Raw genomic sequence first — 27,806 nt, 5'->3', positions numbered from 1 at the left:
TTTTTTAGTATAAGTATCTAAATATTGCATGAACACACTTATTTTATGAAGTTATTCATTATTTATCTGAAACATAGATTTAACTGGGTGTCCTGTCTTTTTCTTTGCTAGATCTGGCAGTCCTAATTTTGAGGTTTATAATATAAACAAGTAAAATACATGACAAAAAAAGCAAAAAAGCCAGAAATAAAGTACAGTGCTGTAAGTTACTTATACTATATTTATAGTTGAAGTGGTATAATTTCACTTGAAGGTAGATTTTGGTAAGTTAAAGATGTATACTATCAACCCTAAAGTAACTACTAAAATAACAAGACAACAATAGAACAACAAAGGAGTTAATATGTAAAGAAAAAAATCAACTAATCCAAAAGAAGATGGAAAAAACCACAGAGAAGAGATTAGAAATACAAAAAATAATTAAGATAATAGACTTAAACCATACCATAGCAATAATCACAGTAAATATAAATGGACTAAATACCTCCAATTAAAAGGCAGAAACTGGGTTAAAAAGAAGATACAAGATGCTGTTTATGAGGAATGCACTTTAAATGCAAAGACACAAATAGGTTAAAAACAAAAGAATAGAAAGAGATTATGCAAACAAAAGAAAACTCCTCAAAAGAAAATACTTCAGATAAAGAATATTACAGGGAGTAAAAAGCCATATTATAAAGGGGTCAATTCAATAAGAGGACATAACAGTTGTAAATCTTTGTGCATTTAATAATCCATCAGGGAAAAATAGATAGGAGCAAGGAGAAATGGGCAAATCTATAATCAATAGTTGTAGATTTCCATATCTTTCTCTCAGTAATTGATAGGACAAATTGACAGAAAATTAGCAAAGATAGAGAAGACTTGTATAACACTATCAAGCAACTTACTTAATTGACTTTTGTAGGACACTCCTTCCAATAACAGAATTCACATACTTTTCAGTTTTGCGCAAAATATTTATCAAGATAGGCCAGATTTTGTGCCCTAAAACAAATGTCAATAAATTTAAAAGAATTCAAGTAATACAAAGTATGGTCTCTGACCACAGTGGAATTATATTAAAAACCAATAACATGTCTATAATTCAATGTATTCTCTTCTCCTTCCCCTAACTCCCCAACCTGTTCCTCCTCCTTCCTTCTTATCTTAGGTCAAGATCCCATTATCCCGTCAGTTACTTAGGCCAAAATTTCTTAACACTTCTTGCTCCCTCATTTCTCTCATGGAACAAATCTCCAAATTTTTATTTTTCTTTCAGATTGATTCTCAAATCTGTTTGCTCCTCTCTGCCTCTATTACTGCTTTGTCAGTTATCACTAGTTCAGGTGATCACCATGTCTCTTTGTGGGCATGTACTAGCCACCTAACTGGTCTCTCTGCCTCACATCTTGTCCCCTTTAATTCACTCTCCACATATGGTTGAATGTAGTGAACAGTGTGTCATAGTCTTATAGTTTCCTAGCACCTGTTGCATAGCTTTCCTTTATTTGGGGAATCTCTACTGTTAGGAGTCCTGACTTGACTTTCAAGGTGGAAGCCAGAACCCACTTTTCCCACATCCTGTGTAGCTAGGAAACAGTATGTGACCTAGGCTCACTCAGATGCACCATACAAGATTTTAATTAATAAGAGCACAATGTGAAGAAGCAGGACACCCACAACAGAATAATGTCATTGGATATCTGTGCAAGAGACTCCAGAGATCCCTGTTTCCCCATAGGGGTAATGTGGTTATTCTGGGAAATCTGAGAAGTCTGAAGTTTGTGTTTGATTTTCTTTCTTTTCTTTTTGTTTTCTCCTCCCTCTCTCCCTTCCTCCTTCCCTTCTCTTCTACCTTCCTGTAGCAGCTTCTTTTAAGACCTAATTTACATACCATATAGTTCACCTATTTAAAATGTACAATTCAATGGTTTTTGGTATATCCACAGAGATGTACAATCGTCACCAAAATTAATTTTAGAACATTTTTATCAACCCCAAAAGAAACTCCATACTGTTAAGTCACTCTCATTTGCACCTGTCCTTCCTTCTGGCCATAGGCAATGAAACTGATCTACTTTCCGTATTGATAAGTATTCTGGACATTTCATAGAAATAGAGTCATAGATGCATCTAGGTGGCTCAGTGGTTGAGCATCTGCCTTTGGCTCAGGTGATGATCCCAGAGTCTCGGGATGGAGTCCTGCATCAGGCTCCCTGTGGGAAGCCTGCCTCTGCCCATGTCTGCCTCTCTCTGTGTTTCTCATGAATAAATAAATAAATAAAATCTTAAAAAAAAAAAGGAAATAGAATCATAACATGTGCCTTTTGTATCTGGCTTCTTTTATATATGTGGCATAATATTGTCAGGGTTTGTTCATGTTGTACTGATCTGTGTCTCAGTACTTTATTCCTTTTTATTGCTGAAGAATATTTCATCGTATGGCCATACTATAGTTCATTTATTCATTTACCTCCTAATGGCCATCAGGGTTGCTTCCAGGTTTGCTATCACAAATAAGGCTACCATGAATATCCACGTCTAAGTCTTTATATGGATATATGCCTTTATTTCTCTTGTTTATATATCTAGCTGTGGAATTACAGGATTATATGGTAACTCTGTGTTTCAAGTGTTTGATTTTCTTTGCTTGAATGTTAATGAGCTCGTTTTTGGGAGAACAAGAATGTGGGAGAAGTTAATTCTTTATTTTATCATTTGAGTATTTTAACGTACAAGGCAAGCTTTTGTATATAGAAAGAAAAAGCCCTGAAAACACGTAAAGCTACTCTTATATAACAAATGTCAAATTTATCAAAGGTATCTAGTTTTCATTTTTAAGATTTTATTTTGTATTTATTTGACACAGAGAGAGAGAGAGAGAGAGAGAGCACACAAGCAGAGGGAGTGGCAGGCAGAGGGATAGGGAGAACCAGCTCCCTTCTGAGCAGAGAACTGGACGTGGGGCTTGATCCCAGGAGCCTGGGATCATGACCTGAGCCGAAAGTAGATGCTTAACCGACTGAGCCACCCAGAAGGCCAAAGGGTATCCAGTTTTCACATCTAGTTTTTCTTAGACCTTTAGGTTTAACTTTAAACTTTCTTTATAGTTTTATTTATGAACCTATTCTATTATAACTTAAAATTAGCTTATAAATATCGTAGGTTAAGTTCCCTAAACATGTATTATTAACTTGGTTAAATTCTTAGATTTTTCTAACTACAGCTACAAATGTAATATATTTGATTCTTTAAAGCACTTCAAACATTCAAAAAGCAAGCTTACAATTCTAATAAACCAATATTTTTAAGTACTTACACTCTGTTTACAAACCTTATAACTCAGAGGTTATAGATTTTAATACTTCAGATTCTCTGAAAAATTCGAACATAAAATAAACATAATCAATTCAACTTTTACATGTCTCAAATTTAAATCCCCAATGACTATCAATTAAATCCCTTTAAACATTTGAAATTAAAATCACAATCTAAATTCAACATTTCAAGTACGTCACCTGTCAAACGAAATACATCCAAATTGCCAAAGGGATTAAAAAATAACTTATTCTAGGACTCAACACAAAAGGTGTTAAATCTCAGATTTGAGTCACTTCTTCACTCTTATTTGGAGACTATAAGATTGGCTGGTAAAAAAATTCAGCAAACATGAGGAATCATAAGTAATCATACACAGTCCAATATTTTAAGCTTAATGTTTATTTTTTTAAAGATTATTTATTTATTTATTCATGAGAGACACACAGAGAGAGAAGCAGAGGCATAGGCAGAGGGAGAAGCAGGCTCCATGCAGGGAGCACGATGTGGGACTTGGATCCTGGGACTCCAGGATCATGCCCTGAGCTGAAGGCAGACGCTCAACCACTAAGCTACCCAGGCGTCCCAAGTTTAACGTTTAGAAAATATAAATGTTTAGTTTAGAATGTGTAGATATACACCTCATTTTCCATACCGTTTCTTTGAGTATGAATCTATTAATTGGAGTTTCAAGACATTTTTGTTGCATAAACCACTCTCATTTAATATCCTCCATGATTTCTAGTTTGGAATGTTAAAATGGAGCAAAATCTTTAAGCCACTTGGAAAGCAATGTAAATGTGGATTGATTTTTAGATTATTCATTTCCTTGCAATCTTTTTTTTTTTTTTAATTTATTTATGATAGTCACACAGAGAGAGAAAGAGGCAGAGACACAGGCAGAGGGAGAAGCAGGCTCCATGTACCGGGAGCCCGACGTGGGATTTGATCCCAGGTCTCCAGGATCGCGCCCTGGGCCAAAGGCAGGCGCTAAACCGCTGCGCCACCCAGGGATCCCCTCCTTGCAATCTTTTTTTAACTTAAACTTTCAGTTTAAGAATTTTTTTTAGGAGCACCTGGATAGCTCAGTAAGTTAAGTGTCCGACTTGTGATTTTGGCTCAAGTCATCATCTCATGGGTCATGAGATGAAGCCCTGAGTCCAGCTCTGTGCTCAGTGGGGAGTCTTCTTTAGATTCTCTCTCTCCCCTTCCCTCTCTCTCTAAAATAAATAAATATTTTTTAAAAGAGTTTTTTTTACTAAGTTGTCATTAGCTAGTCTTCCTAAAGCATTCATCCTAATTTTAATAGAAACAATAATCCTTCCTTTCTTCATTTAGATTTCATGATCTTTTGTCATATTTAATTATATTAGGTCATTATAATAGGAAACACAGCTAATGTCTGTAGATTTGGAAACAAATGCAACTGATTCTTGGTATGTGTTGTGCTCAGCTAGTAGGAGCAGAAAATGTCAAAATACCAGAGAGGAACTAGCTGTAAGTGCTCAGCTATAAGTGTATTAGGTACCAACTGGATATTTTACAGAGGGAATGAGGAATGTTGGTTAATCTAGTAATTGAACTAAGTGGGATTTGGTTTAAAAGCTTCTTCATTTTTCATGTTTTTAAAAATTAAGTTATAACTTACATACAATAAAATATACTCTTTTGGGTATATACAGTCCTGTGAGTTTTACAAACACTTTGCAGACATATAACTTCCACTACCATGATCAACATAGATTTCTATCACCTCCCCAAATTCCCTTGTGCTACTCCTTTGTACTCAATTCCTCCATGCCTTTCCACCAGCCCTAGCTCCCAGAAGCCACTGATCTCTGAATAATTGTCTGGAGATTTATCCAAGTGGTGTGTGTCATTAGTTTGTTCCTTTGTATTGCTGAGTACTATTCCCATGTTATGGATATACCACAGTTTATTTGACTATTCACCCATTGAAGGGTCTCTAGATTGTTTCCAGTTTGGACCATCATGAAAAAAAGCTACAAGAAACATTTGTATACAGGTTTTTGTGTGAATATATTTTTCATTTATCTGAAAGTTATGTCATTGATGTTTAAATTTTCATTTCTCTAATGTTTAATAACATTGAACATCTTTTCATGTGCTTTTATATCACATATTCTTTGGGTGAAATGTCTGTTCACGTCTTTGGCCCACTTTCTAATTAGATTCGCTGTTTTGTCCTGCTGGGTTTGAGATTTCTTTATATATTCTAGACACTAGTCTTTCATCAGATATGTGGTTTGCAAGTATTTTTTCTCCCACTCTCTGATAGTTTGTATTTTCATTCTCTTAACAGAGTTTTTGCAAAGCAAAAGTTCCTAATTTTGATGAGGTCCAGTTTATCAATTTTTCCTTTTATGGGTCATGTTTTGGTGTTAAGTCAAAGAACTATTTGCCTAGTCCTGGATTCTGAAGATTTTTCTACTATTTTTTTTCAAAACTTTTACAGGTTTACATTTTACATTACATCCATGATTCATTTGAGTTAATCTTTTACAAAAATACATGAGGTTTATATTGATATCCTTCCTTCCGTTCTTCCTCCCTCCCTCCCTCTTTCCTTTCCTCCCCCCTTCCTTCCTTCCTTTTCTTTCTTTGCCTTTGGATGTCCAGTTGCTGCAGCACCATTTGTTGAAATGGTTATCCTTCCTCTATTGACTAGCTTTTGGATGTTTGTCAAAAATCAGTTGATCATCCAATAGCAAGCAGTGCACCTGATACCCAGATTGTTTGTTTGTTTGTTTGTTTGTTTCTTTCTTTCTTTCTTTCTGTTTATTTTTTTTATTGGAGTTTGATTTGCCAACGTATAGTATAATACCCAGTGCTCATCCTGTCAAGTGCCCCCCTCAGTGCCCGTCACCCATTCACCCCATGTCCCCGCCTTCCCTTCCTTCCACTCCCCTTCCACTACCCGTTGTTCGTTTCCAAGAGTTAGGAGTCTCTCATGTTCTGTCACCCTCTCTGATATTTCCCACTCATTTTCTCTCCTTTCCTCTATAATGTCTTTCACTATTTTTTATATTTCCCGTATGAATGAAAAAATAAAATGTTTGTCCTTCTCTGATTGACTTACTTCACTCAGCATAATACCCTTCAGTTCTATCCTAATTGAAGCAAATGGTGGGTATTCATCATTTCTAATGGCTGAGTAATATTCCATTGTGTGTGTGTGTGTGTGTGTGTGTGTGTATCACATCACATCTTCTTTATCCATTCATCTTTCGATGGACACCGAGACTCCTTCCACAGTTTGGCTATTGTGGACATTCCTTAAAGAGTTAAAAATAGAGCTACCTACGACCCAGCAGTTGCACTGCTGGGGATTTACCCCAAAGATACAGATGCAGTGAAAGACTGAGACACCTGCACACCAATGTTTAGAGCAGACTGTGTTTTCTAATACCATTCTCTAGTAAAAGGAATAGGGCTCCTTAGAGAAATGATTTATTCTAGAACTAGGGAAAAAGATATATAGATGATTCAGAAGTATTTTGTAATATCAGAAAGTAAGGAAGTGATTAAAGAAAAACCAAAAACACATGGATTGGGGGTATATCAAAGGTACATAGAACCTGACTAGGCACTAGGGTGCCTAATGACTAAGGTTAGAATAATTTGAATTTTAAAAAAAGTAGAATTAGATTATAGCTCAGGGAACAAATAAACTATGAACCCATACTGAGATAAATGATTGAATAATAATAAATGGAGAGAATAGACAAATCTCCCACTCGGAATGCCAAATGATTGATGCAGATATTTTGTCCTCAAGGAGAGGAACATAAATCCCTACTCTTTAGGTGTGGGCTGTGCATAGTGACTTTCTTCCAAAGACTGAAAATAGGGGGAAAGTACCTTTATAATAGAGAAATCTGACAAAAACTACCTCAGCCCAACTCAACATCAAAATCATAAATCATGTTAATAAATATTGACTCTTAATATGATGTGATAAAAATGGCACTTTACTTCTGTAATCCTCCTTCCAATAACCCATCATTCCAGTCTTACCATGAGAAAAACATCAGACACATTCCAAAAGGGGAGCATCCTACAAAATATATGACCAGTACTCCTCCTCGAAGCTGTCAAGATCACAAAAACAAGGAAAGTCTGAGAAATTGTCACAGGCAAGAAGAGCCTGAGACATGACAACTAAACACAAAGGGAATCTGAATACACTATGACTATTAGCTAATTATAATGTATCAATATTTACTGCTTAATTGTATAGATGTACTATACTAATATAAGATGTTAATAATGAGGGATCCTGGGTGCAGTACATGGGAACTTTTTGTACTATCTGCTTAATTTTTCTACAAATCAAAAACTCTTCTTAAAAATAAGCCTATTTTAAAAAATCGTTTGGGCATATTTGTATGACTCTGTTTCTGGATTCTCTGTTCTGTTCGTTTGATCCGTTTGGCTATTCCTTGCCAATAACACAGTGTTTTGATTACTGTGTGGTATTGTCAGGCCTTAATAATTGGATTGGTTTAGGGGCCCCAGAGTGGCTCCGTTGGTGAAGCATCCAACACTTGATCTCAACTCAGGCCTTGATCTCAGGGTTGTGAGTTCAAGCCCTGGGCATGGAGCCCACATTTAAAATACATACATACATACATACATACATATATACATACACAGGTTTTGCTCTATTTTTAATTGAGCTATTTGTTTTCTTATTATTGAGTTTTGAGAATATGCCACTGGCTGCAAGTGTTCAGTGTGCCTCAGGGTCAGTTGGTAGATTTTATAGAAGGAATGAAGAAGGTTATTTAACTTAATAATTTAAGTGAAAATTGGTTATAAAAGCTTCTATTGCATTCATTTCTAGGTTCCTTCCCAGAGTGGAAAGAATGTTTACCCAATGGAGTTAACAGTTACTTGGAGAAGATGTGAGACTATTATATATTTACAGACTTGAGTTATTTGTTAGAGGTTAGGGCCTTGGTCCCTGAATCTAAGGTCACCATCCAGAATTACTCCTCCTGAACTACACTTTGCCAAGTTGGATCCCTTCTTATATCACTGGGCTTTTTACCAAGAGAATTCCTAAATACATGCCTTTTGCCTGGAATTTAACTTGTTTCATTACCTTGTGAATTGCACAGTCCCTAGGGATACCTAAAGTTATATTTTGACCCCTCTCCCTCTTTTTTCCCCCAAAACCTTTTTTCAAACATTTTTGGATCTGAGTTGATGGCATTCTGCATACCTCCACCACACTCCCCCCCACCCCCCATCCCCACTGGCAACTAGTCTGCAACTGCCTAATAAAAGAGTTCTTAATGTTTTTGCCTCCATAGATTCCTTTGGCAGTCTGATGAAGCCTATGGATCTAGAATTATTCTTAGAATAATGTCCTAAAATCTATTTCATAAAATACATAGGATCAAAAAGGAAACCAATTATTGAAATATAGTTATCAAAATATTAAAAGAAATATGTAGTACATTTATATATGCTTCTTTGTTAACAGATTAAACATAAAGGTCATGCGACAAATTTAATTACTTTCATAATTTCACAGCAATGATGAACAAAAATGATATTTCAAGGTATTTGCAACAACTGTAAAGATTTACTAATTGAAAATATCTATAAATTCTACTAGTGACAAAGTCATCAGTTCTGCTAAGACTGCTGTGGTTTATTGCCTCCATTTATAATGGAGGGAAATGCTACATTTTCAGTTACAGGTTAGTGAAAATAAAGATGCGATTATTTCCCCCTCCATCTGAGTTTATGGCGTAATAGAATTCCATTCCTGTACTGAGATTCTTCACGCTTTTCGCATTTTTTAAAACTTGTCTCATCTATGAGCATTTTCTGTTCATTTTTATTAATCCCTCTGGGACGAATATTAGAAGGAGATTGAAGGGAGTGAGGAAAATTGGTAAGTACAGACTTGACTCCCTGAACGGATGCCTGTCACTTGGCCCATCCCCCTTCTGTCACTTCCACACTCAAAGCTCTGCCTCCCAGGCCCAGCCAGCTGTTGCAAGCAACTCCCCAACTGTGAAAACCAGCCTTAGTCCCAGAGGGTGTGGACTCTGCATTGGTTTTGTGGATTTATCTGCAATATCTGCCCACAGCAAGCTGTTTTCTCTTCCTTGTGATCCTGAAACGTGTCATGTTGGAAAGTGTTTTGCTTCAGATACCCAGAATCAGGCCCTTTGGAATGAATGAGAATTTAGTGTTTTCCTGTTCCAACCTCTATAGATCCTTAAAGGCAAAGTAGAACTACACATTTAAATATTACCAGTAAAGCAAAATATTGAAGACTTGGTATGGAAAATGAGTGCTCCAGGATATAAACAGTATATTGCCAGCATTGTGAAGCTAAACAATGAAGGCAATTATTTTACTAAAGTGGGGACAACTGGTAAGACTCTGCCACATTCTTCTCTTTTCAGTTCCAATGCCTGGAGACAGGCAGTAGAGTGGGACTCTCAGTGGAGAGTACAAGAAGTGTTTTCTGCCTTTGATGGCACTGCTGTTTTTACAGTGCTTTTCTTGCCCTGGGACTCTTGTTGATTTCTGCCTTAGAGGTCGAGGGCAGAGATGTTCTAGTTCTCTTGAAGAGTTCCCAGGGGACTGGGAGTGGACTGGATTCTGGCCAGGGCCATTTATTCTTGAAGAAATTAGAAACCAGTGGGAGATTGTTCTGCTTATTCAGAAGGAGTGAGAAATAAACTAGCATGTGACAGGGCAAGGAAGTTTATCTTCATCTAGACAAACTTTTATTTTTATAGGTCTATAGAGGTGATAAAAATGAAGGCCACGGGAACAGGAATGGCTGGTAGTAAAATGAGTGTGTGTGTGTGTGTGTGTGTGTGTGTCTGTGTGTGTCTGTGTGAAAAAAGGAGAGAGAGAGAGAGAGTAGAAAGAGGTTTCTATCCAGCAAAGGTTGTTTTCATGTAGTTAGGATTCTTCCCCCTTATTTTCTCTTACTGTTCTTTTCTTATTTTTTAAAAGATTTTTATTTATTTGTTCATGAGAGACACACACAGAGAGGCAGAGACACAGGCAGAAGGAGAAGCAGGCTCTTGGCAGGGAGCCTGATGCGGGACTCGATACCCAGACCCTGGGATCATGCCCTCAGCCAAAGGCAGACATTCAATTGCCAAGCCACGCAGGCATTCCACAGTTCTTTCTTTGAAAGAAAAATTAAGAAAATTTAGAATATATAAAGCATACAGAAAAGTAGAGTTAATGATAAACATTCATGTACCCACCATCCAAATGGAACAGTCCAGAAACCTGGAGGTAGGAAGATGGAGCCAATGAAGATGACCCAGGGAGAAAGGGTCCCTGTTAACCATCATCCTGGCCCAGAGAATGTAAAGCCACCCAGTCAGGTAAGAACTGATGTATTTCCTTCCTCTCTTCACTGACAAGTCCTTATGAGGTGGGGAGAGAATAAAATGGTAGGTTTTAAGTAGGCAAGGAAAATAGGTAGAGAGAGCTGACAGCAGAAGGCCCTATTCCCTTTTCTTGCTGCCAGCTGCCAAGCCTGGGCTGACAGAGGGGCAGATTGACCACTAAACGTTGTGAGTTTTTATCATCTCACGGGATTGTGTGCTGTAATCGCTAAACTGAGATGGTGCTTGTGACTTAAAATGATTGTGGGACTTGTCCATTATTTAAGAATGAGCAGAAAAGCCACGAGATTCATAGAGCTTTCATTCTGGAGCAGGGAAGGTGACTTCCACTGAATTCATGTTTGGAAATGGCAGGAGAGAAAGCCAAATTGAGTTTGACTGCCAGGAGTCATGCTTGTTCTACATATCACATGGAAAGCATTTAACCAAACTTAGGATGCCATCCATGCTAAGGCAAACTATAATTTTAGATGCCACCTGGAAAGAAAAAAATTGCTATCTATGATACATCAAAATTAAGGCAAAAATCCATGCTGAACAAAAAAGCAAATTTTAAGTAAAGATAGGATCAATATTACTGATTTTTCTTCTTGCATCAGGCTTCCGTATGTCTTGGCATGACACTGCTACTGATTTTATTTAAAATTTTGATATTTTGCTCATCGTGGCTTTTGGGCATTAATTTTGTTTTTAAAAATATTCATTAAAATATATTTATCTTGGTGTATCTGGGTGGCTTAGTCAGTTGAGCATCCCACTCTTGGTTTTAGTTCAGGTCATGATCTCAGGGTCATGAGATTGAGCCCTGCTTTAGACTCCAATGCTCTGTGGGGAGTTGCTGGGAGTTCTCTCTCTCTCTCTCTCTCTCTCTCTCCCCCCCCTCTCCCTTTCCTCCTCCCTTTGCCCCTCCCCCTTCTTGTGCACCTGAGTTCTTTCTCTCTCAGATGAATAAATATTTTTAAAATGTATATATATATTTATCTTTATTATTGAGTTTTGTTGGCGCCCAATTAGAATATTCATCTGAGGCAAGTGCTTCACTCACCTTACCCACATCACATAGTTCACACAGTTCCTTTGGGAGATAGAGATGGGAGCAGAACAAAAAAGGATTAAGAGGAGGAAGAAAAAGACAAGAGGAGGGGCAGCCCAGGTGGCTCAGCTGTTTGGTGGCTGCCGTTGGCCCAGGGTTTGATCCTGGAGACCCGGGATCGAGTCCCATGTCGAGTCCCATGTCGGGCCCCCTGTGTGGAGCGTGCTTCTCCCTCTGCCTCTCTCTGTCTCTCATAAATAAATAAATAAAATCTTAAAAAAAAAAAAAAAAGAGGAGGAGAAGGCAGAAAAGAAAAAAACAAAGAGCCTTTTGTTTATCTTCTTGTCCCTGTAATTGCAAATGGGAGAAATAGTTTGATAAATTTCCCTAACAGGGATCTCTTTAGAGTTCTCACTAGAAAATACCAGAGATGGTCTGATTGATAGCCTCAGATAACACTGATGAGGGGAGCTCTAATCTTCTTGAGAAGACTCCAATTTACTGCCTGGATGACAAAAGTCCACAATAACTGGCCAAATTGGTGTTTTCAAAGCTGTTGATATTAAAGTATGAAGCAAAATTCTTGTTGTGTTTATTTCCTCATTCCTGCCATTTAAGTAAATCCCCTGTAGTACCAATGAAAACATAAAAGGAGATTTATGATACTGTGTATAATGGCAATACCTGGCATACAGCTTTCTGCCATTTTCATCCTCACTTAATTTTCATATTTCTCATTCGGTGCTCAAAATGACCACAGGGAGTGGGGAGGGAAGGTATTGCCCCATTTAATGGACAAGGCACCCGCCTCATTTTCCAGATGAGGCTGGCCCAAGTCACATGACAAATTGCTAAAGAATGGAAACCACAACGTTGATCTTCCTACCTCAAGGACGGTGTCTTTCCTACACAGTGTTGTGTGCCACGGAAGACATGTGGAGACACTTTAAGTGGCTGCGTTTAAGGGATTGCAGCTATAATCTGAGCTGGTTAGCAGCTGATCTCCCTGAGGCTATATCCAGTCTCCTAATGCTGTTTCATATTAAACAGGTTTGAGAGTGAGTCACTTGGCTGGCACAAACCAGTGGAGTGATTGCTTCAGCCCTGCCTGGAAACTCTAAGTCCTCCCTTAGCCTGGGGGGTAGCGAACTCAATGCAAACCTCAGCCATAATATTGCCGCAGCTCTGGGGCTGACTTTGTGTTTCACTTATATAATTTCAGGCTCCATTTAGCATTCACCCGGTTTCCCCTTCCATGCTTACAAGATTTGGTACTGAGTTCTCTGATGCTAACACCTCAGTCTACGCACGTTCTCCTTTGTTTCGGTGTTACAGGAGTGAAAAAGAAGATACGTCCTGCCCAGGGAGCTCTCAGTCAAAAGAAAAAGGAAGCCCTCAGTCAGCCCAAGTGGGCTGCAGCCTGATACTCCGGTGAGCCTTGGAGGGGTCAGAATTCTGATCAGTTTGAGGAGTGAATTTGGATTTTCTGCTCTTCTTGTCCAGCGCTGAGGCATAGGGTGCTCTTGGTAATTGGTTTGGGAGCTAAGAAAAAGAATCCCCTCCTAAGCTCCAGTGGAGAGAACATCTGGTTGTCCTTGAGCTAAGTGGCCTCTCCCTCATTTGCCACCCCATGCCCTATATAGATGTATGACACAGCACTTGCAAGGTTATATTGTGTTAGTTTATCTTAAATGTCTGTTCTCCCATTTGACTCTGAGTACCTGGAGGGCAGGGACCATGTCTTCTTTTGTAATTCCCCCCAAAAAGTTGGGTCACCTTGTAAGCAGTTTTATTATCATGTGACACCCAAGAGTAAAACACAATTCCAATCACAAAGAAGTTCATAAATTCTCCAAGACACTGTGGGCAGAAATTAGAAACACACGCATATTCTCTCTCTCTCTCCCTCTGCTATTCTGGCCTTTAATGATCATTGACCCACCTGCTCCTAATTTTCTCACCACCTCAACTCCAGCCTCATTCATGTGTTTTCTCTGTCTCTCCATTCCCCTCTCCTTCAAATATCTGCTCTCTACTCCTCGAGGCATCTGTGGCTCAGTTCTTTATTATATGGTCTCCCTTGACTTCTTCCAGTTTTCTCTTCTACCCATTCTCCTGATAGCACAACAAAGCTCCAGAAGTTTAATCTGTGAGCTCCTTAAAGCAGCTAGGAGTGTTGGTCAAAGGACAGGAGGCAGCTGTAAATACCTACCTATACGTTAAGGTATTTGTCCTTGTCTCCTCAGCATCTGGCTCTGCATTTAGCACACATTAGTTTCCAATAAATGATCCATGAATGAATGAAGAATTATTAGCCTTTACCCAAATGTATCATCAGAACTGTTTGAGTGCCACACCTTTCAAAAGGAGACTGGCAGATCAATAGTTTTTGACTTACAACATTTTGGCTCGTTTAAACCTGAGGCAGAGATGCCAGGCTCCCTGTAGCCATCTTCCATCAGAGAGGGGGTAATTCCTACCAAGTTCTCTTGTGCTTGAGTGCCCAGGTCACAGATGCTAGATAGAAAGTCTTGTCTTCATGTGTCTGCCAGGTGGATGGGTCATGCTTCATACCTTGATCCTGCCAGCCTATTTCCTGGGACTGGACTCATATTCCTATCCTTCCCGTGCCTCAGTGAACAGAAAGCCTCACTGAGTCTCTTTTACCCAGAGCCCCTCACTCTGTCAATCGAGTTCTTTTGAGTGGACTCTTCCCATGACCCTGCAATCCCTGGTCTGTAACTGGGCTGAGTCTGCTGCATCTGGCTCAGATTTTTGTCTTTGGTTGTTGATCCCCTGCTGAGTCCCCCTTTGTCCTCACCTCTAGCTTTTTTGCCCTCCATTCCTACTCTTCCTTGCAATCTCCTAGCAACCACTTTTCTAACTCTACTGGATGCAAACTTTGACAATCATGTTCTCATAATGTTCTTGGTATCAGCTTTAGAGAGCCATGGCTCAGTGCAGAGGAGGAAGAGGGAAAAGGTACCTGCTATCCCAATAGTAAGGCCTACCTGTTATGGCCAAGGCTTCCTACAGAGATGTGATTTGTTACCATTAATACATTTTGGCAAGAATATTGGACATAAATGGCTTTTTATAGTTTGATGTTAAGATATATTTCTACATTATGGTAAAAGAAGAAAATTGATACAAGATGGATGGAGGGTTAGGTTGAAATGAGAATAATTCCCTGAAGACATTATGACATTTCTTTGAGAGGGCATCAAGATAGGGCTGACAAAAAACACATTTATTGGATAATAAAGATTTAAATTGTTCCTGGATAGAATCTTCCAAGCTCTACTGCTCTAATACTGCTCAAAATCCAACTGGGAGGTGATGTTAGCATCTTGGACTCTATCAGAATCCAAGTAGAGTTTCCCCATAGGCTTCTGATGTGCTTTTTGTTCTGACTTGTTAGTCATTAAATATTAGCCAGCACCTGGGAAAATCCTATGATTATCTGGATGATGTGAACACTAGTAGAAGTGTTATTTTATTTATATTAATTTTATAGAGAGGGCTGTTCATTGCTTTTTGTGTTTCTTCATTCACAGATAATCTTGCCTGTTCTCAGGTGTTGTCTTCTCTGGCTGGATCAGTGGAAGACAGTGGTGAAAATGCTGGTTTAATGAGCAGCACCCAAGTAGGTGAGATAGTGAGAACAGATGGGGATAGATTAGAAGAGAATCGAGGAATCCATGGCTTAGCACTCTAAATGAGGCCAAAGAGTAGTTGTTTTTGTTTTCCTTAAAAGAGAAAACTGGGAAATGGTCTGATAATGGTTTTTCATGGGGTATTAGAATTTAAGTTGGCAGAGTTGAAACAGTTGTCGTTAATGATCATGTTCAGGGCAAAGCCACAGGAGTGGCTGGTGAAGGGGGAAGGGAGGCAGAGGGTCACCTGTAACCTTGGCAGTACTGGGGAAGAGAGTTTCACTGACATATAGTGAATGTGGAATGAGTGACCAAGAGAAGGACAGATGAAAACCATGGGCATAACAAAGGGTGGACAGTTTTTATAACTGAATGAAGAATAAGGGTTTGGATGTGGTTATGTGGGGCTAGAAGAGTAAGTAGGCCACCATTCCCATAGCTCTGGGGTGTGTGAAGAATGGAAGAATAAGCATCCTTAGTCCCAGGAGGCTGCAGGAAAGGCAGGGTCCTTCAACAAGGGTCATGCTTCAGTTAAGGCAGGAGGAGAAAGGTGCCCAGTGGGCTCTTACATTGTAGAGAATGGAATTCTCAGTGAATCAGGGCTCTAGAGGCCAGCATAAAGGGTTGGGTTGTATGAAGGGAAACATAAGAAGCTGAGCCAAGGGGAAGATGGAGGTGATGGTACCAGGGAAAGACAGGTCATAAGAGGAGCTGACTTTCTGAGTGGGCATAAACCATGCCAGTAGTGGAGAGGTCATAAGGCATCATGAACTAGTCTAGAGAGCTTGTGTGGGCCTCCAGCAGAAGAGATTTCTAAGCCCCTACAGAGAGGGTACCAGGTGGTGTCCAAGGCCAGGTACTGCCCATCCTTATGGTCTAGTCAGCAATGAGAGGCCTCTGGCTGGAGCTGGAAAGGAATACAATATGGCTGTAAGGTTCTTTTGTGCTTCAGCATTAGCCAGCCTCAAGAAAGGAAGGTAGAACTGATAAACCTGGGGTAAGTACCAACCAGACAGCTTTGAGCAGTCCTAGTGACCTCGCCATCCAGGCCTTGGTTCTACAGTTTCTCGACATTGTGGCCCCCAATGAATTCTCATGGGAACTTGCTGGACTGGGGTGCTTACTCTTAGAAAATGTACTCTTAGCAAATTGTCCTTCATTTGCTCTCTTTCAGGTGACAGACTGGTCCTCCCTCAGCTCACGCTCTCTCTCTTTCTGAACTCCTAGCTCAAAGATATCTTTCTTCCTTCTCTCCAGGAGGATGACAAACACAAAACAGCTCTTTGTTTCAGACTTGAAAACTCAGTGTTTCTTTTCACCTAATTAGAAGGAAGTGTTTTTCCATTCGCTTCATTTTCTTACTGGAATTTGCTAAACAGGAGCTGAGTAGTTTAGACTGCATGTAAGGTTTGTTCATTAATTAACTGCCTCCGATTCTTATCAAGACTTAATATCTAACCGAGCACTGGCTAAACCAGAAAGAGGGCTCAAAACTGCTCATAGGTTCTGCTGTGATGGGGCAGCACCTTCAAGGTAGTGTAGCAGCTCTATTTTCTCTACTGGAAGCTATTCTGAAGACTTAGATTCTCCCAGGTGCGTAACCTGAAATGTCTGGGGATCCTTGACAGAGATCAGGGATAGCCACCACTTGACCCATTTCTTATGGTGGTGAAGTGAGACAAATGACTCAGGCTTCTAAGAGAAAATAGTCAAAAGAGGTTGTTGTGGTTTTTTAAAAATATTTTTTCCCCCAGTAAGTCCTTTTTATTTTCTACTCTAGAAAACACCAAATAACTGCTAGCTATTATCTCACTGGTTTCTCTATCTGGTTGTGATAGGAAGAATTTAGGTCCTATGGCTTTTGCTCCTTTATTAATACTCTTGTGCTTATGCTATATTAATTGGCAAAAGAGGCTTCACAGATATAATTAAGGTCACTAATCAATTGACCATAAAATAGGAAGATTATGTGAGTGGATCCAGTGTAATTGTGTAAGCCCTTCAAAGCTGAGGGCAGAAGAGGAAGGCAGAGAGATTCTGAGTACGGGAAGGATTTGATGTGCTGTTGTTGGAGCTGAGCTGGGGGGGGACATGTGCAGAGAGAGGCCTTTTGGAGCTAAGGGTTACCCTCCTGCTGACAATTAGCAAGCAAGCAGAGACCTCACTCCTACAAGAGCAAGGAACTGAATTCTGCCAACGGTCTGAATGAACAGATTCTTCCTCAAAGCCTCCAGAAAGGAATGCAGCCCCTCCCACACTTAAACTTGGGCCTGGTGAGACCCTGAACAGAGAAACCTGTTGACCTACGCTGTACCTGGACTTCTGACCTACAGAAAGTGTGAGACAGTAAATATGGGTTCTAACCTTCCAAGTTGATGGTAATTTGTGGCAGTAGTAGAATATGGTTACATTATCTTTCTGGTTTACTTATTTATTTTTTTTGTCCAGAAGATGTGAGCAGTGGAGACCCTCCTTTCTTAGGAGGAACTGATGAAGCAAGCTCTTCATGGCAAGGTTCTATGGGCAAACTTGGTCATTGTGTTCAAAGGGGTGAGGAGGCTTGGCCTTTTGTTTCATAGCCTAGATCTGTGTAGTTCAATACAGTAGTCACTAGCCACAGATGGCTTAAATTGAAATTTAAATGAATGGAAATTAAAAAAAATTTAAAATTCTGTTCCTCAGTTGTATTAGCTACATTTTAAGCATTTAACATCCATATGTGACTAATGGGTACAAATTGGAAAGCACAGATAGAATATTTCCTTTATTGCAGAAATTTCTATTGGATGGTTTGGTCTAGATGAGTAACAGCAATGACATTCGATTGCAATTTTCTCATTTGAAACACTGAGAAGTAGGATTCCCCTACTCTCTAGTAGAACTATTACAAAGCAGAATGCATGCAAACTTCTCTCATCTGAAGCAAGAAATGAATTTTGTGAAAACTTTCATGTCTCTACTTTCTTCCCTTATCACTTGTATAAATTGCTTCCTGGGATTAGAAAACCCTGGACTTGGAGTAGAACACCCTGGGAATACCAGAAATGGGGTATCAGGCCTCACATTTTTCCAGATGAAGGACAGGTTACAATGTGGTAAATGGCCAAGAAGTCCCCTGGCCATGCTACAGGATTCTCCAAGGGTATTCTGCTACAGGAAGGTAGCAGCTGGGGCAGACCACTAAGGTTACCCCTGAAGTAAACAAACCCCAATAGGCTGTAGCTATTAGACTTGACTCTTCATGTTGGTTTTCAATGCCCCAAAGCAACACTCACCTATAAGAGTGAAAAGATGCTTATTCTCTCAGGAGACTGAAGCATCTAGTCTCTGGGTCAGGCTTCTGCCTATGCTCAAACAACAAATGTTGAGCCATAAGACTTCCTGGTCCATCTCACTTGCAACTTGTGGTGGTTGTGGACTAAGGCTTGCAGGTGAGGCAGTTGGAGAGGTATGACACAGACACAGGAAAGAGTCTGGGTCTGGGGTTAGAAGAGCCAAGTCTGAGTACTGCATCCATATTGTTGTGCTGCCCTGAGCTAGTTAATGAGACTTTATGAGCCTTACTTTTTTCATTTGTGGAAACAATTGGAGGATAACAATCTCTGATTCTTGGGGCTTGTTGTAGGGCTGTCATGAGGATTAAAGGAGAGAGATGCACAGATGATCTGGCACATTTGAGTTGCTCAGGGCAACTAATGTCTTCACTTACACATTGTGTCAGATCATCTGTGCATCTCTCTCCTTTTTCCTATCACCTTACCTAGTCCAACAAAAAGCAAAGGAAGGGGCGGCACCTGAGTGGCTCAGTCAGTTAGGCATCTGACACTTGATCTCAACCCAGGTCTTGATTTCAGGGTCATGAGTTCAAGCCCCACATTGGGCTCCATACTGGGCATGGAGCAAGCAAAGGGATATTGTAGGAGGGGAAGGTGGTGGTAGAGTAGGAAGACCCTAGACTCACCACCTCCCATGAATACAACTAGATAAGGATCAAATCATCCTAGATATCCTAGAAATCAGAAAAAACAAAACAAAACAATCCCCAAAAGACTGGCAGAACAAACTCTACCACTAAAGGTAGAGAAGAAGCCACACTGAAGAAGATGGACAATAATCTAAAGCAATATTCCACTTATGTAAACTAAGGTATAAGATTGATATGATTTACATATGTGCTAGACATGTCAGCTGTGTTTTCTGATATGCCTATGGACCCTGCTGACTGGCTGCCCTTCACTCACCCATCATAACTCAACTGATGTCAAAGTTAGCCACTAAAAAAAAAAAAAATCAGATAATCATAAACATGCCAGTGACCTACTATATATTCTGAAATGTTAAAAAAAAAAAACTGGGGAAAAAAAAAAAAGTAAAGGGAGATCAAGAGTCCCAAAAAACTATTTCATAGAGGCCAGAGTGATGGCCCAAGCCACCAAACAATACTCATTTCTAGTCACAAGAATTATAACATAACCTACATGTATTCACCATTTATTTATTTATTTATTTATTTATTTATTTATTTATTTATTTATTTACTTATTCATTCATTCATTCATTCATCCATCCATTCATTCATGAGAGACACAGAGAAAGTAAGCGAGGCAGAGACATAGGCAGAGAGAAGCAGGCTCCATGCAGGGAGCCTGATGTGGGACTCCATCCTGGGAGTCCAGGACCACACCCTGGGCTGAAGGCAGGCACTAAACCACTGAACCATCCAGGGATCCCCTGTATTCACCCTTAATTCAGCAAATATATATGGAGTATTTATCATGTTCTAGGCAATGTTCTAGGAACCAGAACAATAAACAAAACAGGTAAAATTCATGGAGTTTACCTTCTATTGGGGAAAGACAGAAAACTTGACAGATGGTTAAGGATTCTTCAGGGTAGGGGGACAGAAAGTGATGGAAGGATCACTTTGTCTGTTTGAGATAGGGTAGTCATGGAAGCTTCACAATAAGGTGATAGTTAAGCATAGACATTGAAATATTGAGCACAGTGAGCCATGCAGATATCTGGGAATATATTCAAGTAGCAGAGGTGTCTGCAGAGGTCCTGAGGCAAAGGTGTTCATGAAGTGTCCCAGGAGCAGGAGATGCCTGGGTGGCTCAGCGGTTGAGCATCTGCCTTTGGCTCAGAGCCTGACCCTGGAGTCCCAGAATCAAGTCCCACATTGAGCTTCCTGCATGGAACCTGCTTCTCCCTCTGCCTATGTCTCTGCCCCCAGCCCCCTGTGTTTCTCATGAATAAATAAATAAAATCTTTTTTAAAAAAGGAGAGAAGCTTCTGTAGTAAGTGGAATGGATGAGGTGAGCAGTGGTGGGAAATAACAGAGAGCTGGGGTGAGACCACATAGGTCTTGCAGTCCAAGAAAGGGATTTGGGGTTTTATTCCAACATGTAGAAAGTCAATAGAGGGTTTTGAGCTGAGGCACATCATGATCTGACTCACATTTTAAAGGGAGCAACCCAACAGTTGGATGAAGAATGGACTATACTGGGAGAGGGTGGACTCTGGGAGACCAGTTGGGGACCTGTTCCATTAACCCAGGTCCAGGAAGATGGAGCATGACTTAGATGGTTACTGTGGAGATGGCAGGAAGTTCTGGATTTAGAATTCATTTTAAAGGTAGAGATGACAGAGTTTGCTGGGCACATGGTAGATGCACAATTTATATTTATGGAGAGAAGAGATAACACAGACTATTCCGGCTAGAGGCAGGACTTTTCCCGGCCCTGGATGAAATATTCCTGTCATTGATAGCCCCCCCAAACCCCACTGTGTTCTCTTTCCATGATCATTTGCAGCTGTCTGATTATTAACACTTTGTTCCACATCCCCTGACTCTAGGGAGGAGTGTCCTGAACATTGGATACTAGGGTATTGTCACTGGAAAATATCTACAACTCTTAGTGAATTGGATTTCTGGATTATTTGTAATTCTTGTCAGTTTTCCTCAGTCTGACTGACTATGTCTCTTTGTGCTGATAAAGTGGAGCTCCAAATCTGAAAAACTGAGACCCAAACCCTGGAACATGGTGGTCCCACATGGTCCTGTCACTCGGTTGGGCCCATTCTGGGCCATTAATTGGACTCTCTTGTTGAGAATTTTCTTTTATCTTAGCAATACAGGCTTCTTATGACTCTTCAAGTTCATATTGTTCGATTTCCAATATGTGGAATTAATATAACTGGGTAAGAACTCAGTTATCATTGTCAGAAGACTTACAGAGTTGTTCTTTAGTCCCATGTCCTTTCCTTCAATTTCAAAGGCAACAATAAGGCCCTACCAGGGCCAGGATGGTGGTGAGGCAAGTGTGGTGCCTAAGACACAATATTTAAGGAAGCATTCACCTCAGGGCCATGTAAGTGTAGGGCAGCACTGAGAATGGGGGTCTCCTGGGGTCCTGTGCTCTGGGCACCTCCATTGCCTCATGCTAGTCCTGGCCCTGATGCCTACAGAGAAACATTTTGGTTTATTAAACGGGCAGCTGTGGCATCAAGAGCAGGACCTATTCCTCACTGTTTGGCCATGACTCTGCAACAGAAAGCTGCTATCCGAGAAAGCAATGGCATGGAGAGAAGCCATGTTCTGGGAAGCTTTGCCAATTCAGGAATTAAAACCAGTAGGAAAATGGCGACAAACATGGAGGTCTGCCTCACAACTCAACAAGCTACTAGCATTCCATTTGTTGAGGGCTACCTAATCTGGTAATCATATCTATAGGATTTTCTATCATGTTTGCAATTCCTCAGAATCAGCATTTTAAAAAGTTCATTCCTTACTATCTTCTGTGCCCTGTTTTTACATATTACAAAAATTAACAGAACAAATAATGGCTGCAATGGGAATGCTTTGGACAATCAGGTAAGGACTTATTTTTAAGGTTGGATTAACAAATTCCATTTTCAAAAAGAGTCCAAATTGACTGAATGATTCTAAATTAGCTCTTTAGTTTTTGCCCTTAACCACTGATAATGCCAGTATTAATTTCAATTACTTAGAGGCAGCATTAATACGTGTGAAACAAGAACGCGATAAAGACAGAAAGGAATAAATTACGTGTTGCAAGACAGAATGACATTTTGACTGGCACAGAGATTTTTTTCTTTCACACACTTTGTGCTTTGACATTTCACTTGGCACAAACATTTCACGAATTCTTGACCTAATCTGATGTACTGTTGTTTAGCAATTGCTGACATGACACGTTTTAACCTCAAGCTCACTAGATTCCAAATGTTACCTTTTCCTGTCAATCAGTGTTGGATGACCTCCAAAAAACAGTCCAGGGAAAAGTTTATGTACCTAAAAGGTTAAGGATATTTTCCCAGAATGGAGAAGGAGCAGCTTGTAGTCGTAGTTGGGGAAGGGCCAGGAGAGGGGGCAATTCATCCAGGGCAAATCATCCAGGGCAATTGTAGGGTGGAAAGAAGGCAGAAGACAAAGCCCTAGGGAACCCCAACATGCTGAGGGAGACAACATCCTCAAACACAATATATCTAGTAATAAACCTAACAACATAGGTGGGGCACATATGACAAAAATGTAAAATTTAGGCATAGAAGAGATTTAAATAATTGAGAAGTACATTATCTTTCTAAAATGGAAAGTTGTATAAAAATGTCATTTCTTTTCAGATTACTTTTTAGATATAACTTGAATCACTGCCTCAGGAAGAGGGCACATTCATATTAATGCCCAGATTTTGCTAGCACATTTGCTTCTCTTGACATCTTCTGCCTCCCAGGTCTTTACACAAGAACAAGCTAACTCAGAATGCTCTGCTCTGTTCTCCTTTTTTAGGGCTGTAACAGAAATCCTGTCAGTTTCAAGTAATACAACAACTCCACCAACAGTGATTTGAATAATAAAGACATTTAATTGTTTCCCACCATTATTCCAGTGGTAGGCAGTTCCAGGAATGATGTACACTGGCTCTCTCAAAATCATCAAGGACCTAAGCTCTGTGTTTCCATTGCCAATCTGGGAAAATTTCTCTTATCTTAGACTATTGCCTTGTGGATGCAAGTCAGAAAAACCATAGCTCTAAGCATAATGTCCACACATAACCATGTTCAAGGCAGGAGGAAGGAGCAGGGACAAAAGGGATGGTGTATATTTTTTCTTTTTTTAATCTGGCAAGACACATTTTTCTAGAACCACCCCCAGCAGAATTCCCCTTACATCTCATTGTCCAAAGCTGGATCAGATTGCCCACCTCTAGACCAATCACTGTCCAGGGGGACTGCAATTGCATGATGGGTTGTTTTTTTTGTTTTTGTTTTTGTTTTTTATTTATTCATGAGAGACAGAGACTCAGGCAGAGGGAGACGCAGCCTCCCCACAAGGAGCCCGATGCCGACTCAATCCTTGACCCGGGGATCACACCCTGAGCCCAAGGCAGAGGCTCAACAGCTGAGACACCCAGGCGTCCCTGCGTGATGGGTTTTGATCAAACATGATTCATCCATGACTAGTAACATGGCTGACAGAACAAAACTGACAGAACAAACAGAACTGCTAACTAATTCTGTTAGCAATGAAGAAGGAGACATGCTGTTGGATAGGCAGACAGCAGAATTTGCCCAAAGATGTAATACCCACAGGCATTTGAGAGAGGCCTATCATAAGACCACTGCTCTCCTGGCTGCCCCAAACTTTTTTTTTATTTGTAGGGAACAGTTACTCTCCCTAGTGGCTGCTCCCAGAGTATTGGGAGCAATACTCCTCAGAGTATTGAACCTGCTTGGCTGTCTGAAGCAAATAAGGACAGAGTGGCCTTTTCACCAGTGTGCGCCATATTGTCTGCATCCCACAGCAATAATCTTTGTGTCTGGTCATGCCCAGGTGCTCAGGGAAATAGCTCTTGCAGCTTCTACTTCTGTGTCCTCTTTCATGGTGACTTTATGGCAGATCCTGCGGTGAGCTCACTCAACATCCATTCTCATATCCCTTCTCCCACCTCCATTCTAGAAGCTGGAGACTAAACATCTTTTATAGCCTCCTTTGCTAAGAAGGGTGGTCATTTCTGTAACAATTTTGGGTTCTGCTATGTGAGCAGAGACTTGCTAGGGATTCCTGGAAAAACCTTTACTTTGCTGTAAAGGTCTTGGCTTCAGCTTTGATCATGGTGCTACTTAAGTTTTTTTTTTTTTTTTTTCTTTTTTTATTCATGAGAGACACACAGAGAGAGGCAGAGACATAGGAGGAAGGTGGAGAAGCAGGCTCCATGCAGGGATCCCGACGTGGGACTCAATTCCAGGACTCTGGGATCACGCCCTGAGCCAAAGGTAGACGCTCAACTGCTGAGCCACCAAGGCTTCCCGGTGCTACTTCAACATGATCCTGGACAAAGTATTGATGGTATTATTCAGGCGGATGATAACAAAATTATTCTAGAGTTTACCTGGAAGAATACAGAAATGAGAAAAGCTAGAATATTAGCTTTACTAGGGCAGAAATTATATAAAAGCAATTTACTTTTTGTTTCTTCCAATGCTTTATGCTTTGAAAAGACTTTCTAATTCTGAAATCTATTAAATATTTATCTTTTTCTGGTTTCATTTTTTAATATTAAAAAAACTATGAGGGCACCTGGATGGTGAAGTGGGTTAAGTGTTGGACTCATGGTTTTAGAGTGGTAAGATTGAGCCCCATGTGGGGCTCCACACTCAGTCCAAATCTGCTTGGCTTTCTCTCTCCCTCTCCCTCTGCCCTTCCCTGCATGTTTTCTTTCCCTCCCCCCCCCCTCTCTAAAATAAATAAATATTATTTTAAAAAATCCCAAAAACTATGTGTCAGAAATCACCATATGCAAACTTATGAGGCAAGCAATAAACTGGCAAGTCTCCCTGTTTCATCTGGTGACACAGGAACACGGTATCAAAGAATAGGTTTGAGAGCCAGTGTTACTGGATTATGGGGTTTCCTTTATACCACTGGCTGGTGATATTATCATTCCCATTTATCATCATCATTATAATCATCATCATCATGTCCATTTTGTCAATGACTACATTAGGAAGTTATAGTTGCCCAAAATTAAGTGGGATGCACTGAAGTTCCAATCCAGATGTCTCTCATGATAAAAAGCCAGTTTGTACTCTTTCTGCTATACCCCACTGCCAATGAAATGTTAAATGAGAAAGGCTAACTTTCCACTGAATTAAATATAATTAGAGGAGTGGGGCAGAAGAAGATGATTTGAAAGTTATGGAGAGTAAGAGGGACATATAATAAAGGGGAAAGATAGAAATGCTACTTACCCAGACACAATGTCCAAATTGGGTCAAGGATTACTGGGGGTGGGCAAGTAGGAAGAATGGACCCCAAATCCATGTTGCCTGTGACCTGGACCAAGTTCCTGGTCACATGTAGCCAAGGCAGCATATGGCAGAAAGTGCACAGAACTTTTATATTAGACAGATCTTTATCTCCTTTCATCACTTACTAACACATGTCAAAATAAGGATAAAACTGAATCCTTAAGTAATCCAACAACAGCCTCCATCAGATTGAGATTTTCTCTTTTCCAAGGATACTGGGGTTGGGGCTTTTGCTCCCTGTATTTGGCATCCTGCTAGATTGCATTCCCAGAATGGTATAGTCCCAGTATAATATATAGTTATAAATATAAATCTATATCTGTATCTATATGTTTAAACATATAGGGGTAGTAGTGAAATTTGTTTGTTGCCAACAAGACCCCAGTAAACACAGTTTTATTTGGGTTGCAAATATCCACCCAAAACTTCATACATTAAATATTCCACACTGTTTTTCCTGGCTTGACATTGCATAAAGATTGCATGATTGCACCACAGCCATCCAGAGAATAGTATTTTTTATAGGTGTATTTAAACTGGAGTGTGTATCGACAAAGGTAAAACTCAATTAAATAAAAACGATTTTGCTCACCATGGATAATTTCTATCAGTACTATTCATATGGCTGAATAATAAAATCCACAATGGAATAGTTCTATTTAAAACTAATGTTGCTCAATTTATGGCCAGCTTTTCAAAATCTTAACTTCAATCACTTTCTTACTCAACACAATTATAGCCATAAATAATTTGAATTGATTAAATTTGAAAATGAAAAACTCAATTTATGAAAGGTTACAAAGCATAGTAAAATGTAGCAAATTTCTATTTATAAGTATATATTAGATAGCACATGAAAATTAGCTTACATAGTTTGCAAAGAAATTATTTTTTTCCAGTTTTATTGAAAAATAATTGACATATATCACTGTTTAAGTTTAAGGCATGCAGCATGATGGCTTGATTTACATATCTTTGAAATGATTACCACAATAAGTAGAGTTAACATCCATCTTCTCACATATATATAATAAGAAGAAAAGGAAGAAGAAAAATTCTCCTGGGTGTCTTAGTTGGTTAAGTAGTCAACTCTTGATTTAGGATCAGGTCATGATCTCAGGGTCTTGAGACTGAGCCCCATGTTGGGTGCTGTGCTGGATGTGGAGCCTACTTAAGATTCTCTCTCTCTCTCTGTCCTTCCCCCCTCACTCTCTCTCTCTCTCTCTCTCAAAAAAAAAATACTGATATGGTAATTTATATTATTTATCCTCTTCTGATATTTAATAATAAACAAGAATACTCACAATGGCCATATTCTTTTCCTAGTTTAGTGTATTTGCTTATTATTTTACAATAGCTCTGAGCTATTTCTTTGATGTCTGTAAAAGCTATAGTTTTGCTACAAACCTTGAAATTAATTTAGAAACAATTTAATGTCCAATTTTTCAATGCACAATTAAAGAAACAAGCAGGTAAAACTAATTGAAATGCTTCGGTGTAAATATATTTAAAAAGCGTGGAAAAAAGATATTTTTACTTCAGATGGTTCTTAACATTTATAAGACCACATTGATATAAGAGATACACATATCAAGGCTGTTTCTAGTACATACTAGGTGCTTAGAAAATATTTGTTGAATAAGTGATTAACATACTTTACCAAATAAATAAATGCACATTACCGTGTCATATACACACTCTTTAAAAATTATGAACTTTTAAGCATTAAAAAGTATCCAAATGATGTGTGGCATATTTACTGGAGGGAGTAGGGTACAAAGTCCTCAGACAAATGTTCCTTCATATCTGTTTTGTTTGTTGCACAGCATGTTGATTTTTAACTACCTTTTCCAGACCTCCTTCCATTTCTGCACCTGTGAACTTACACTCAAATATTATTAGAAAGGTTCCATCCTTCCCCTAGGGAAGCCACCCTTTTCACTTCTAATTTTAGAAAGAATCTCTGTTGGATTAGATGAGCTTGTACAATTTTCTCTGGCTTTTCAAAACTTCTTATAAAACTTCTTTATTCTGGACTCCCAGACTTGAAAGAACACTATATAC

General features: G+C 39.5%; 1 long non-coding RNA gene across 7 annotated transcripts in view; it reads left to right on the top strand.

Moving 5' to 3' along the window:
• Positions 1 to 27,806, top strand: part of LOC112932568 (uncharacterized) — a 425,597-nt gene that overhangs the window by 3,654 nt on the left and 394,137 nt on the right. For 5 of the 7 annotated variants that reach the window (XR_011995276.1, XR_011995274.1, XR_011995273.1 and 2 more), the window contains exons 2-4: positions 13,087 to 13,182; positions 15,309 to 15,401; positions 16,582 to 17,000. This is a non-coding gene — a long non-coding RNA (uncharacterized lncRNA). The remainder of the gene's footprint in view (positions 1 to 13,086; positions 13,183 to 15,308; positions 15,402 to 16,581; positions 17,001 to 27,806) is intronic. The other 2 variants (XR_011995275.1, XR_011995277.1) reach the window with 2 other exon arrangements.

The sequence above is a fragment of the Vulpes vulpes genome, chromosome 11 (genome assembly GCF_048418805.1).
Source record: "Vulpes vulpes isolate BD-2025 chromosome 11, VulVul3, whole genome shotgun sequence".
In the NCBI taxonomy this organism is placed as follows: Eukaryota; Metazoa; Chordata; class Mammalia; order Carnivora; family Canidae; genus Vulpes; species Vulpes vulpes.
Note: the sequence above shows the minus strand (reverse complement) of the source record. Positions and strands in the feature narration are given on the sequence as shown.